Source organism: Megalobrama amblycephala, linkage group LG19 (genome assembly GCF_018812025.1).
Source record: "Megalobrama amblycephala isolate DHTTF-2021 linkage group LG19, ASM1881202v1, whole genome shotgun sequence".
NCBI lineage: Eukaryota > Metazoa > Chordata > Actinopteri > Cypriniformes > Xenocyprididae > Megalobrama > Megalobrama amblycephala.
The window spans coordinates 28,385,101-28,390,745 of NC_063062.1; the positions used below are offsets into that span (position 1 = coordinate 28,385,101).

General features: G+C 50.4%; 1 protein-coding gene across 1 annotated transcript in view; it reads right to left on the reverse strand.

Annotated features, from left to right (window-relative positions):
* The window catches only part of sema6dl (sema domain, transmembrane domain (TM), and cytoplasmic domain, (semaphorin) 6D, like), a 144,761-nt gene that overhangs the window by 109,161 nt on the left and 29,955 nt on the right, over window positions 1–5,645 (reverse strand). The gene's annotated exons all lie outside the window — the stretch shown is intronic.

A 5,645-nucleotide genomic window follows, 5' to 3' on the forward strand; every position in this document is an offset into this window, starting at 1 on the left:
GGTCTTCAAAGTTTATTTCCAACCTGCTTCAGCATGCCTGCTTGTGATTTTCAAGCTATCACAAAGAGCTTAATTAGCTGGTTCAGTTGTGTTTGAATTAGGGTTGGAGCTAAACTCACAGGACAGTGGGTCCAGGGTTGAAGACCTCAAGTCTTAAGTTCTGATGAGGTTGAATTTGTCATCCTTTTAGGTGTGTGTTGCTGATGGTCTTGTGCTTGTGTGCATGCTGATAGCAGATAGCGTTGCTTTCATTAGCTGAATCTGATCACTATTGTGTAAGGAAGATTAGCAGCTAACAGGCTAATCATGTAAAATCAGTTCATCACAAGGAGAACATGACCAACTGTTTTTGTTTATTTGGGCATGCCTACTGAATAACAATAGTGATTAAGATGATTAAAGGTAATGTAAACTGTCCATGTTTGCATACTTGTGCATGTAAAGACCTATTCACACAAAACAATGTTTGGTGCAATAAATGTGATCTTATATTTGGTGTTGTTTGATAAACACAGCAGTGAATACCAAAATGTGAATGGCTGCTTGAAAGCATGTACATACTGTTTGACCTTCATTTGTTCTCTGTGAAAGCTGTGCAGCACTGCTTAGGGTATGAGGGTAATTGGGGGTATTTCTGCTTTTCTATAAGCACCAACTACAGTCACAGAGTGAATTTGCATTTTCACTCAACCCGTCTGTCATTTGTTTTCACATTGGTCTGAATAGACAAATTGAATGCAAACACTGAACTGAATTTTCATGACGAATATTTGTGTTGCTGTGAACAAGCCTTAAGGCTACATTTTATTAGGATCTGACAGAAAGTTTCCGCCAAATGCAGTTTGCATTTTGCCTAGTAAAAACACACATGCATGCCATTGTCATAAATCAAGATCATTAAAAACACATGGAACACAATGCCTATAATCGCCAAAAAAGTATGCCTGTACTCTCTTCTCTGTAGTTAATATCTCATTTGTGTTCCAGTTGTCAATCAAAATGACAGTCCTCATGTGAATGCCCTAATTCATTCATGTGAGAACTGTCAACTGACAAGTGGAACAAAACAGAGATATCCAACATCAGAATAATGACTTTAGGGTGAACTATCCTTTTAGATATTACACTTTGGTGTAATGAAGTGCTCACTATCAAGCACCATTTAAAGGTGGGACGTCCTGTTCTGACACATGGTCAAAGGAGCACATGGTGTGAGAAGAAGGTAAGATTATTTGCTTTAGTAATCTTATTTAAAATGACATGAACTGTGCATAAAAAATGTGTGTGTGTGTGTGTATGAAGGTCAGCCTTTTGTCAGGTTTTATGAAGATTTTTTTTTATTTTGCATGTTCAGAAATTAAGTTTTTCTTTTCGTTGCCTCAAGGCAACGTTGTGTGATAAGGGGTACTTTTCGAGGATGTTTTGGACAATACCTCACTGTCACAGACACGTCAGGTTCCACCTCACTCCCTTACCCACGCACCCAATCACCAGAGTACTGATCACCGCCACCTGCAACTCATTATCACCATGATCACCTCACTACTTAAGCCCCACACTCACACACACACATTGTCCGGTCTCGTTCATGATACACTAGTTGTATGCTTACCTCAAGGACTCCCAAAACGACACTTACCTGTCTCCATACTCTCCATCGTCTCCATCGTCTCCTGGTCTCCTCGTGTCTCTACCTACCTGTGTGTGTGAGTGTTCCCGTCTGCCAACTCCAACGTCTTCATCAAACTGCATCTGCAATACAAACAAGGACAGTATTACCTCTCTTTCATCCTCAAGATCTTCATTACCATCATTGCACTTACCTGTTGCTCTGCTGATTTTTCTAAATAAACATCCAAACTGCATTTACATCTGTCTCCGGTGTCTCTACTGTAACAGAAGACCGGACCTTAACAGCTTACAATCAGCATGAGCCGTCAAGACCCTTTCCAGGAGCTCGTGGATGCAGTTCGGCGAGCACTCACTCCTCAACCACCGTCACCATCACCAGCACCAGCCACCGCTGCTGCCACCGCCGCCACAGTCACCTCTACTTCGCCGGTATTCACCGCCAGTCCCATGGCCAAACCGGCGCCCTACTCAGGATCGGCGGAGGATTGCAGCGGATTCCTCCTTCAGTGTGAGCTGGTCCTGGAGATGCAGCCGCACCTCTACCCCACCGATACGGCGAAAATAGCGTTCATTATCTCCCAACTGCAAGGTAAGGCCCTACAATGGGCAGATTCGCTCTGGACTCAAAATGGATCAGTTGTCAAATCCTACACGGCATTCGTTACCCACTTCAGAGAAGTCTTCGGAAAACCTTTGGCAGATTCTTCAACTGGTGAGAAATTGTATAATTTAAAACAAGGAAATAAGACTGTTAACGATTATGCCTTGCAGTTCAGAACGCTCGCCGCAACCAGCGGATGGAACGAACAAGCCCTCATCACTACCTTTCGACAAGGTCTGGAGCCAAACGTGCGGCTGCATCTCGCTGCATACGAGGACTCCATAGGACTTGAAAGATTCATCCAACTCGCCATCCGCGTGGGTTCTCGTATGCAGTCGTGTCTCCTCGAGCACCAGGGCCAGTCACAGGCTACACCTCTCCTCCGTCGGTCCGAACCCGTCAGCTCCCCAGAACCAGCCCCCGAGCCCATGCAAGTGGATAACTCCCGTTTGTCACCCACAGAAAGACAGAGAAGGCTGACCCTGAATCTATGCTTATACTGTGGATCTCCTGGGCATGTCATCTCCACATGCCCAACCCGTCCTCCTCGACCTGTGGTGAGTGCTATCATTCCCTCTATCCAAAAGATGAAACCACTCACTACTGTAGTAAACCTTACTGCTGCTAATGCTTCCATTCCAGTGGTGGCGCTCCTCGATTCAGGGTCAGCAGGAAATTTCATCTCCGGCGCCCTCTGTCGACACCTCGGGATTAAGACCTCGCCTTCTCCGATTAACTACCAGGTCCACTCTATCACGGGCAAACCCCTGAGCCGCAAGACGATTCGACGCGTCACTGGACCCCTTCAACTGCACGTGGGTATCTTCCACACCGAATCCATCCATCTGCTGGTTCTGGAGGAATCCACCGCTGACGTGGTTCTAGGGCGCCCGTGGCTGGAACTCCACAATCCCAACATCTCATGGCGCACGGGCGAAGTCCTGAAGTGGGGCGACCACTGTTTCCCTGGCTGTTTTCCAGAACTTCCCATTCCAAGATCTCCTCTCTCAACAAGTCTCTCTATCAACGCTACCTCCATCGAAAGCCCCATGGAAAAACGCTCCGTCGAAGTTCCACCCGACTACGCCCCCTTCAGTGACGTCTTCTGCCCGCAACGCGCCTCCAAGCTTCCTCCACACCGGCCATGGGACTGTGCCATCGATCTGTTACCGGGTGAACCAGTGCCCAGGGGACGCATATACCCCCTGTCAGTACCGGAGGAGAAGGCCATGGAGGAATACATCAAAGAGGCCCTTAATCAAGGATACATCCGCCCGTCTACTTCCCCTGCTGCTTCAAGCTTCTTCTTCGTGGCCAAGAAGGACGGAGGCTTGAGGCCTTGCATTGATTACCGCTCATTAAACAAGATCACAGTCAAATTCCGGTATCCACTTCCCCTCGTCCCAGCGGCTCTGGAACATCTCCGCGGTGCCACTGTGTTCACCAAGCTGGACCTCCGCAGCGCGTACAACCTCATCCGGATACGCGAGGGGGACGAGTGGAAGACCGCCTTCGTCACGCCCACCGGCCACTATGAATACCTAGTTATGCCGTATGGCCTGGTCAACGCCCCCTCCGTATTCCAGGACTTTATCCATGAGGTGCTCCGGGAGTTCCTCCACAAGTTCGTTCTCGTGTATATTGATGACATCCTCATCTACTCCCGGAGCTTGGCCGAACATCGCCACCACGTTGCGGAGGTCCTCAAGCGCTTACGGCAGTTCCATCTCTTCCTAAAAGCAGAGAAGTGCTCGTTCCATCAGCCCTCAGTCCACTTCCTAGGATATGTGATTGACCACAGTGGCATCCGGATGGACGAGGGGAAGGTCTCTGCCATCCAGAACTGGCCCACTCCAAGTACCATAAAAGAACTCCAACGTTTCCTCGGATTTTCCAATTTCTACCGCCGATTCATCAAGAATTACAGCACCATAGTCAGTCCACTCACCAACCTCCTCCGGAAGCAGCCCAAGTCTCTGTCCTGGTCCCAGCCTGCCACAGAAGCTTTCGAGTCACTCAAGAAGGCCTTCACCACCGCTCCCCTCCTCGTCCACCCCAATCCAGACCTCCCATTCGTCGTGGAGGTGGACGCCTCCACCACCGGAGTGGGAGCGGTACTATCACAGCAGCAGGGGAACCCAAGTAGGCTCCATCCATGCGCCTTCTTCTCCCGTAAGCTCAACCCGGCGGAGGTGAACTATGATATCGGGGATCGCGAACTCCTGGCTGTAAAGCTCGCCCTTGAAGAGTGGAGGCATTGGTTGGAGGGGGCAAACCACCCATTCCAAGTTCTAACCGACCATAAGAACCTCGAGTATCTGAAAGCTGCCAAGCGACTCAACCCTCGTCAAGCCCGGTGGGCGATGTTCTTCTCACGATTCAACTTCACAATTTCATACCGCCCTGGTGTCAAGAACATTAAAGCCGATGCTCTCTCACGTCTCCACGCCCCGAGGAAAAGAACGACGAACCTGAACCTATCCTGCCTGATACCCTCTTCGTGAGCCCCATCGAATGGTCAGAAGAGACCTTACCCTCCTCCAATGCCTCCTCACGCACTCCGCCGGGTTGCCCCCAAGGCTTACGCTACATCACCCGGACACGACGCACTCCACTCCTGCACTCCGTTCACTCTTCACTTGGCACTGGTCACCCGGGGGTCAATGAGACCCTCTCGCTGCTTAAACAGCGCTTCTGGTGGCCCAACATGGCCAGCGACGTCAGAAGGTACGTGCAGGGCTGCAGGGAGTGCGCCATCTCCAAGAGCCCACGCCATCTACCAACCGGCAAGCTCAATCCTCTGCCCGTTCCTGAGAGACCCTGGTCACACCTGGGAGTGGATTTCGTCACGGATCTCCCAGAGTCTGATGGTCACACCTGCATTCTGGTCGTCGTGGACCGTTTCTCCAAAGCCTGCCGTCTAATACCCCTGGAAGGTCTACCGACTGCCATGGCCACAGCGGAATTAATGTTCAACCATGTCTTTCGTCACTATGGAATCCCCGAAGATATAGTCTCTGACAGAGGACCTCAATTCGTCTCTCGAGTCTGGAAGGCGTTCTTCTCCCTCCTGGGTGTGACCGTCAGCCTATCGTCTGGATACCATCCTCAGTCGAACGGGCAGACGGAACGGAAGATCCAGGAGATCGGCCGCTTCCTGCGTACCTTCTGTCACGGCCACCAGAACTCCTGGAACCAGTACCTGGGTTGGGCCGAGTACGCCCAGAACTCCCTCCGTCAAGCCACTACTGGATTAACACCTTTCCAATGCGTACTCGGTTTCCAACCCCCACTGTTCCCCTGGGACGGGGAACCCTCCAACGTTCCTGCAGTTGACTACTGGTTCCGGGAGAGCGAGAGGGTATGGGACTCAGCTCACCACCAGCTGCAGAGAGCCCTGCGCAGGCGCAAG